General features: G+C 39.5%; 1 pseudogene; it reads left to right on the plus strand.

Annotated features, from left to right (window-relative positions):
* Window positions 1-3,452: 3,452 nt before the first annotated feature.
* Window positions 3,453-4,050, plus strand: LOC129509883 (acyl carrier protein, mitochondrial-like; annotated as a pseudogene).
* Window positions 4,051-10,045: the final 5,995 nt, after the last annotated feature.

Here is a 10,045-nt window from a genome sequence, read left to right on the forward strand (position 1 = left end):
GGAGCCTGCTTCTCCCTCTGCCTGTGTCTCTGCCTTTCTCTTTCTCTCTCTCTCTGTAACTATCATAAATAAAAAAATAAAAAAATAAAAAAAATACTAGTTTCTTAAATTGAAAAAGTAATCTGTGAACAGTAAAACGTATTCAAACACTTCAGAAGAGCATGAACTAGAGTAAGATATCCTCTCCTTGGACTCCCAGAAAGAATCCTAGACTGAAAATCCAGAAACTGACTATGACTGTAGAATGTATGTATCTCTGGGTAAATGAACTTAAACCCACCTCACCCCCCCCCCCATGAGAACATAATGTACTTAATGTTCTGCACTGTGCTTTTTAACTTAATATATTCTGGCCATCTTTTCATGACAGTACATACAGATAAATCATTTAATATGACAAATATTGCATAGTCACATGCGCTTAAATACCATGAATACCATGCTAATTTGTGAATATTCTGGAATAATATACTAGAACACAGAGAGAACCAAAAAAAAAATGAATGCTCAGCACTACTGGGAAATGATACTTCATTATTCAAGAATCTGTCATGTTTATCTATCTTTGTGGAAGAATTTGACAAATTAATTAATTTTTCTTTTTCTAACCTGAGCCCTCCCTCCATGCAAATCCCTCTTGTGCTCCAAATTCCTTTCTCTCTGTAGATGTCTGTAGAGCCACAACCCACAAACACTCAGTCAGACTTATTCATCTTTTGTTCAAGAACTTAAGGCAAGATTGAAGAAAAAGAACTTAGGGGAAGAATTAACCAGAACTGCTTTCCTGAGCCTGAATGGTGTTGGTCTTGATAGCAGGTGTTTAGGTAATGGGCCATGCTTGCTAGTGTTAAATACTGACGGACAAAGTGTCCATGTGTTCTTATTGAGTATGTCTTTTGTGACATGTGAGGCTTTCGAAGATGTGGGGACCCGAACATGGACTCCTCTTACCCAGGTCTCTGGGTGGTATGGTACCCTGGTATGACCATAGTGATTGTTAAAATATTAAGTTATATCACTTCAGTTAGTAATAAATGCTGCTCTGAGACCCAAGTGATCCCTTCCAAGATTCCTGTTGTCCTGGTCCTCCTCATGATCCAACAACTAAAAAACTGATGGCAAGCACAGCGAAGGCCTCTAGAACACTCCTCTAGAGCTGCTGTCTGTACCTCTTCTGATTGGATGGTGGATGAGCCAATCTGGTTATTAGATATTTTGACTATTACCCCTGTCTATGAGTAAAGAATCAATGAAAACTCTGCCCTTGCCTCTGTAGAGACAATTCAGTGAGATGGAGACCAGTGATGATAGGAGCAAGGTGGGTACTATGACAAGACCAAGCCCAGGTGACAGGCTGGGGGCTATTGGTCACATCCATTTGATCAGATGGCACATTGAGGCCCATGTTAATTACTTTGGTTCCTCTAGAACAAGCATATTTGGCAGGAACCCAGCAGCAAGGCAAACTAGAGGCACGAGGGGTAAGTAACTGCAACCACTGCTGGCCATATGGAGCTTGAGGGTGATGCTTATGATCTTGAAAACATCCTACTCAGGACCAAGAGTAGCACATTTGCAAAACATGGGGTTGATGCCAATTCCTTTTTATTTGTCTACAAAGCCAGCCAATAAATAAAAGTTCTTTTTTCTTTTAAGGAAATCTGACATTTAGTGTATTGAATTTAATTGGATTAGATAGAAGTAGAGAAGGTTGATTTTCTTTGTCCTTACTTCTGCTCGGTAACTAGAGACAAACTGGAACAAAACCATAATCTGGCTAACAGGGGTGGTATCTTGTTAGCATAGTTTCTCTTTCCAGTCTTTTTATCTATGTATATATATGCATATAGTATGTATCCATATTTTTACAAAATTGTGATTATGTTTTATGTAGTTTTTTTATGTAGTTTTGATTATGATATTTAAATTTAGCATTAAATTAAAAACAATGGCCAAATCATTAAATACTCTTCTAGGACAGGATATTTAATAACTATATAATATTTTCTCTTAGGGCTACATTAAAATTTTTTTTAACATCTCTCCTATTTTATACATTTAGATGATTTCTACTTTGTGTTTTTGTTTGCTTTTATTTATTTTTTTCTTCTTTTTTAAATTTAAATTCAATTTAGATAACATAGTGTACTACTATTGGTTTGAGGGTAGAATTTTGTGATTCATCAGTTGCCTATAATACTCAGTGCTCATTACTTCAAGTGCCCCTCTAAATGCCCATCACCCAGTTATCCCGTCCATTCTCCCACCTTCCCTCCCACAACCCTCAGTTTGTTCCCTGTAGTTAAGAGTCCCTTATGGTTAGCCTCCCTTGTTGTTTTTATCTTATTTTATTTTTTCTTCCCTTGCCCTGTGTTCATCTGTTTTGTTTCTAAATTCCTCATATGAGTAAAATCATATGGTATTTGTCTTTCTCTGACTGGCTTTTTCGCTTAGCATAATACCCTCTAGTTCCATCCACGTCATTGCAAATGGTAAGATTTCATTCTTTTTGATGGTTGAGTAATATTCTATTGTGTGTGTGTATTGTATATATATATATTATATAATATACACCAATTTATATATCACATCTTATTTATCCATTCATATGTTGATGGACATCTGGGCTCTTTCCATAGTTTAGCTATTGTGGGCATTGCTGCTATAAACATTGGGGTACATGTGCCCCTTCGAATCACTATGTTTGTATCCTTTGGATAAATACCTGGTAGTACAATTGCTGGGTCATAGGGTAGTTCTATTTTTAAGTTTTTTTTTTTTTTTATTTTTATTTTTTATTTTTTTTTTTTTATTTATTTATGATAGGCACACAGTGAGAGAGAGAGAGGCAGAGAGACACAGGCAGAGGGAGAAGCAGGCTCCATGCACCGGGAGCCTGACATGGGATTCGATCCCGGGTCTCCAGGATCGCGCCCTGGGCCAAAGGCAGGCGCCAAACCACTGCGCCACCCAGGGATCCCTATTTTTAAGTTTTTGAGGAAACTCCATACTGTTTTCCAGAGTGACTGCACCAGTTTGCTGTCCTACCAACAGCATATAAGGGTTTCCTTTCCTTTGTGTCATTGCCAACATCTGTTGTTTCCTGTCTTGTTAATTTTAGCCATTCTGACCAGTGAGGTGCTATCTTATTGTGGTTTTGGTTTGTATTTCCCTGATACCCAGTGATGTGGGGCATTTTTTCACGTGACTGTTGGCCATTTGTATGTCTTTGGGGAAATGGCTGTTCATATCTTCTGCCCATTTCTTGACTGGATTATTTGTTTTTGGGGTGTTGAGTTTGATAAATTCTTTATAAATTTTGGATGCTAACCCTTTATCTGATGTGTCATTTGCAAATATCTTCTTCCATTCTGGGTTGGCTTTTAGTTTTGTTGACTGTTTCCTTTGCTGTGCCAAGGAGCATCCTGGGTGCATCCTGGGTTGGCGCAGGCATGGTGACTCGTGTCCTTTTGGCTTGTGTCCACCGACCGCCTGCGGCCTTGGCGCCGCTGCCCCTGGTTCCCATGCTGGCCGCGGCCCTGCCGCCCAGCACCACCCTGTGCCCCGCGGGAGCCCGGACGAGGCCTGGGGCTCTGCAGCCAGCCCCGGTGCTCCCGTAGGTTCCAGGCACACAGCTGTGCTGTCAGTATAGCAATGCACCCCCTCTGACGTTAGAGGGGATCAAGAACCGGGTTCTTTATGTCTTGAAACTCTATGACAAGATTGATCCAGAAAAGCTCTCGGTTAAGTTCCCACTTTATGAAAGACCTGGGCTTAGACAGTTTGGACCAAGTGGAGATTATCATGGCCATGGAGGATGAATTTGGGTTTGAAATTCCTGACACAGATGTGGAGAAGTTAATGTGTCCACAAGAAATTGTAGATTACCTTGCAGATAAGAAGGATATACATGAGTAAGAGATCAGACCCCCTTTTTTCACTGAGAGAGGAGTCAGAAGATGCTGGTGAATATCTGGAAGTGAGAACGTGTTTTGGCATTATTGCTGTCTTTGACAGAGTAATTCTGTTTAGACTTGTATTTAAATTGTCTGTTTTTCCCTTTGAAAATAAATCTATAAAGCCAAAAAAAAAAACCAACAACAAAAAAAACCAAAACACCAAAACAAACAAACAAACAACAAAAACAAAAAAAACCCCACAAAGCTTTTTAATCTTGATGAAGTCCCAATAGTTCATTTTTGCTTTTGTTTCTCTTGCAGGTAATTTCTACTTTTTACCAGCACTATAAATAACTGTATGATGGACATCCATATCTACTATGCATCCTTTCCTTAGAGTAAGGAATCTCAGCTTCAGAGATAGTATTCTGTTTCTAGTTCACATGTTAGTACTTAGTTGTCACCAGTAGAATTATCTTTTTTATGTTTTCTGGAACAAATACTTCCTTGAATATCCCTGAACTCCCAGAAGCTCTGTAGAAAGAATCTGGAGGCTGATTAGCAACCCTAGTCTTTGGGCATCTCTGACTTATGGATTTTTCTTTTCCATGGGGTAGCTGATGACCATTGTCAATAGCACCTAAAGTATAAGCATCTATTGGCAGATAAGATCTTTCTTTTTTTCTTCTCCTCTTCCTTCTCTCCCCCCCCACCCCCCACCCAGATATGACAGATTGGTGAAACTTGAGTTAGATGCCCACCTCTATATCCATGACTGTAGGCCAGGTGGTGTAAGTTACTTTGAAAGACTATAGCAGTTTTTTCTTCTATAGCCCTGCACATAATTCGATGAAGCAGAAATTCCTAGAAAATAAACACTGGGCAAACAAAACAGCAGGATTCATAACAATTGGATTTGATAAGACAGTGTTGTAATCCAGGCTCTGCCACTTGCTGTTTGAACTTGAACCAGTCTTTCCTCTTCTCTTGAAATCAATGTGCTCATCTTTGAAATGAGACAGTAGGCCAAGATTCTTTCTAGGGTATTTTAGCTTGTTTAGTGGTATAGCTGAGACTCCAAACCAGGCCTTCTGTTCTAGGACTTTTCTACGCTTGCTTGCAGTCATCCTCAATCTGTGCTGTTTTTTACAATGAGTTCCTAGATTCTACCTTTGTTCCGTAGGGCCAGAATAAAGACATTGACTTTTGCAGTTAACTTCTAAGAAAGATGTGTGTGAGTGTTTCTTAATATATGCTACAGGTGAAACTTGAATCAATGGAATTTGGGAGACTCATTTCTCCCCATTGACTTTGTGATGGCATTATGATTCCAGACATGTTTTTTTTTTTCTTCTTCTTCAGAGAATATGAGCTATTGGAAGCCCTTAGAAGTCATTTAGTCTAGGAATTCTTCTGGATGATGTGACCTTCTGGGTCTGGAAATGTGCTAAAATTGGGGGAAGAATGTTGTGTTTATGAGCATGCATGGGTCTAGTGAGAGGATCTATTTTTAAAGCCAGATTATTTGGAATTAAGGGTACATTAGAAAATGAGCATATAAAAAAAAAGAAAATGAGCATATTAAATATTCAATTTGATGGGTCACCACAAATATATAACTTGAGCACCCACCACCCAAAACAGGATATAGAACCTTTCTATCAACCCAGATGCTTAACTGACCAAGCCACCCAGGTGCCCAGTCTATCATATCACTCCAGAGGTGTATCCCTTATGTCCTTTTTCAGTTAGTCTTCCCCCTGTCTCCCCTTTGGCAACCACCTTCTGACTTCTATCCCTGTAGATTATATTTTCCTGCTCTAAAATTTCATATTTATGGAATTGTGCAGTTTTTACTTTTTTGGTGTAGTGTTTTTTGCTCTGCACATGTTTTTGAGATTCATCCATGCTATTGTGTATATTAATAGTTGGTTCCTTTATATGGCTGAGTAGTAGTCAATTGTATGAATATATAACAGTTTAATTATTATTGTCCTATTGTTGGGCATTTGAAATTATTTCCATTTTACACTATAATGAATATAACTGCTATGAATATATTTGTATGAGTCTTTGTGGACATATGTTTTCATTTCTCATGACTAAATATCTAGGGATGGAATTGCTGGGCATTGGATAGATGTATGTTTAATTTTAAAAGAAATTGGCAATCAGTCCTCTAAAGTACATGTACTTTACTCCCTGCAGCCGTGTATGAGAGTTCCAGTTGTTCCATATCTTAGCTAACATTTTTTGTTGTCCACTGTTATAATTGTAACCATTCTAGTAGATGTAAAAATGATACCTCATTGTGATTTTAATTTGCATTTCTCTTATGACTCATGATATTAAGCATATTTTCACATACTTATTGCCCATTCGTAAATCCTTTGTAAAGTGTCTGTTCAAATTGTTTGCCCTTTTAAAGCCAGTTTGAGTGTTCTGTTATTTGCAAATGGAAGAATTTTGATTAAAACAAAATCCATATGTGAATATGCAGATACTCTAGAGTTAGTTGACGTTGTTGTTGTGTATTGATAAAGGATAACTGTTTATCATTTGGACAAAGTCTAGAAGGTGATGCCAAACAGATGGAAGAGTATGAATCAAGCTATAGGAAGTAAGGAACAATATATTCCATTCAATGAATGAACCATAAAAAGTAGAGCATGGCTGTAAATGGAGTGCTGGAGGCGAGGAGTGCAGTTTTAAAGCATAGCAAGACACAGGGCTGGAGAGACAGGCATTGCTAACCTTACAAGTCATGCTGAGGAATTTGGACTTTTTGCCAAAGTCAGTACAGTAAACTTAAAACTTAAGGTTTACTCAGTGGAGTGGCATAATCAGGTATGTAAAAAAGTTTCCTACTTTATGTATACAAGTGGATTGTACTGTAGAAGGGCCCTGGCAAGGGAATCTTTATGGAATCTGAGATATCTGTCACTGGAATGTGAAAATTTTTCTTCCAGAACAGATGAGTTTAAAAGACTATGACTACTCTTGTCAAGCAAGCTATACCACGCTTTTAGCGCCTCTCATAAAAGATAGGCTACACTTTTTTACAACAGGGGTTAGATGGTGTATTTTCTGAAAAGTTATTGTTTAAAGCTCTATTATCTAGAAATCATGTTTATTTGCATTTATGTCTTTATAACATATTATGAAGAACACGTCTTTCAGGTTTGATGGGGGATGCCACCATGGGTTCTAAATTGCTTTCAAAAGGCAAACAATGAAAGGGGTCAGAACAGTCCTGTCACTTGCATCCATGGTTATGTGAGATAAGCCAGCGCAGGTGCTCAGGACAGTCTAGGTGGATAAAGAATCCCACCTTCAGGCAAAGACTGGGACAATGCCAGAAATATTGTGTCCTTGTCAGAATTTTTAGTTGCAAGCACTAAATCCATGTTTGCTGGTTTACTCAAGAAAGCAATTCCTGAAAGGATGTAGGAGGCTCACAGAGTCTCAGGGAAGGCTACAGATGAATCTTGAAGCTGGCTATTCATTCAGAAACAAAGCCCAGATCACACTGTGGAGGCACTGCTACGAAGACGAAGACGGCACTACGGCTTAGCATAAATACTGGTGCTTTCTCTGATAATGTTTGGGACTGGCCCACAGAAGCTGTGCTACTCTTGCTCCCTAATCTAGATACTTTTATTGCTTGACTCTGTTAATACATAGGTTTGGAATAGAGCTTACTTCCTCATGTGGTTTGTTTCCAAATTGAAGGCTTGCTTGTGTCTGTTCAGCAGAGCTAGGTCACATGCTTTCTTAAGAAAGGGAGGCTGGAAAAGTGAGTTCTGTGGGTACCTGGCAGAGGAAATAGTGGGACTCTGGGAATAATTTCTGGTCATTAATCATTTTGGGATAATTTATCTCTTGGTGGGAATGAAATTTTAGTAGATTGCAAAAATTGCAATAATCTTTCATTCTTCCCTCTATTCATGGCCTTGTGATGTGTCTTTGTACCTCTTCCTATCGTAAAGTAGAACTGATTTACCTTCTCCTTGATTCTGAGCTGTTCTTGTCACTAGCCTTGTCTAGTAGAGTGCGGTACAAGGGGTGGTTCCAGTGCTAAGCCTAGGCCTCAGGAAACTTGGGGTGGTTCCACTTGTTCTCTTGGAACCTTATTGTTGCCAGGTAAAAAACTTCAGCTAGCCTCTTGCATGATCAAAGATATGTGGCCCAGTCACTTCCTTTGCCCTACCTGGCAGTCAGTTTATTACCTGACATGTGAGTAAAGTCATCCTAGACAACTGGATACCAGTTGACCGGCCAAGTGATTGTAGGCACATGAGCTAGCCAGGTGAAGTTCACTGAGTCTGGTCTAGGTCTGCAGTTGACCAGCCATCCCATGGATTCCTGGCAATATTAAGGGTTTTTTTAAGCTACTAAATTTTGCAGAGGTTCATTATGCTGGGATAGATAACTGATGCAGATTGGTAATCTGGATTTTGGTAAACTAGATGTTTGGCAAGTGGGGAGAACAAGTGGGCAGAACTTATTCATAAAATAAAGGGAATTCTTGGGTCCCATGTTAATAGCTGTGTCAACTTGGGCAAGTCAATTGAACTTGTCAGGTGTGTATTAGTTTCCTCATCTAATAGCTGGAGTTAATAAAACCAGTGTCTCTGAGTGGGCTATAAGTGTGGAATGGCACATTATAAAACATCAAGAAAGCATCACCTCTCCATGCCCTGCCTTTTGTTTCTTCATCACAACATTAATAATGTGAGGGATTGATAGTATGAGTGTGGAGGCTGAGAAAAATTAAGGCCATTCCACCTCAAGTTTAGCATTAGCACAAGTACAGCCCTCTTAGGCCCCTGTGAATAAGAGTTGAACTTTACAGGAAAAACTGCAGAATGTCCTCGGCAGGGAATCCCATATCAGAAAGACAACAGAGCTCAGAATTGCCCTCAGCAGAGAATTCCATATCAGATCTTAAGAAACTCCTCCACCCTTTCCCCCATATTGGAAAAAAAAAAAAATTCCTCCACTCCTTCTGAAAATCCCCTAGACCAGCCTGTAAAAAAACCCAGCTGTAACCCACTTCGGGGTCCAAGTCCCTGCTCTGCTGTGTGGAGTATACTTGGACCCAAGCTCGAGCTTGTAAATAAACCCTCGTGTACTTGCATCGGTGTGGGCTCCTTGGTGGTTTCTCAGATTCGCAATCTTGGGCACAACATTAGTCCATTTGATAGAGTTGAAACCAGCTTGCTCCTTACCATGGCCATGGAGGCCCTGTGGCATCTGGCCTGTCCAATCTCTTCTCTGTCCTATCCTACTTCTCAAGGCCTCAAGGTAGCTCACAAGGGTCAGGTGACTACCCACAGGAGAATTCTTATGTATGTGGTTCCCTCCCCTGGGATGATCTATCTTCCCATCTTCCTCTCTCCTTCTCTATCTTTCTTTATTTGAACCAGGCTTCAGGAACAGTTTGTTATAATCCAGATAGGAACAGATTAAGTAGCATCTGGTTTGAGTGAAAGTAACCCATAAGATAGTTAAAAAGAAATTCTGTTCTTTCCTATCAAGGTGCTTTAATTCAGGGATCAGTCTTTACCTACCAGAAGTATTGTGAGAGCTTGGTGCGGGCTGGTTAGAGGGCCTTCGGAAAAAATTGTTTCCTGGGCTTTATTCTTTCAGTCTCTGTCAATCTCTCTCTCATTCTCTCATCTATCCATTTACCTATCTATCTATTGCTTTATTGAGATAATTTCACCCATCTTAAATATACTAGTCATTTAAATGTACTTACAGAGCCGTGCAATCCCAATACAATCTAATTTTAGAACATTTCCCATCATTCCAGAAAGAAACCTCATGCTCATTTACACTCACTCCTCATTCATGCCCCTAGCCCTAGGCAACCATCCATGCCCTTTCTGCAACTATAGATTTGCCTTTCTGGATATTTTATATACATGGAATTACACGATGTCGCCCTTCTGTCAAGGGCTTTCTTTTCTTGTTCTTTGGGGCTCAGCTAAAATGTTCCTTCTTCTTTCCTCAGACTTTACTGTTATTCTCCATGTCAGCTCCTCCTTTTTCCCTTGCCCGAACTTACTGCAATTGGTATTTATTTTGTTTCTTCATCCACTTGCTTTTGTCTGTCTTTGCCACTTGAATGTGATTTCCCC

This window comes from Nyctereutes procyonoides, unplaced genomic scaffold (assembly GCF_905146905.1).
Source record: "Nyctereutes procyonoides isolate TBG_1078 unplaced genomic scaffold, NYPRO_anot_genome, whole genome shotgun sequence".
In the NCBI taxonomy this organism is placed as follows: domain Eukaryota; kingdom Metazoa; phylum Chordata; class Mammalia; order Carnivora; family Canidae; genus Nyctereutes; species Nyctereutes procyonoides.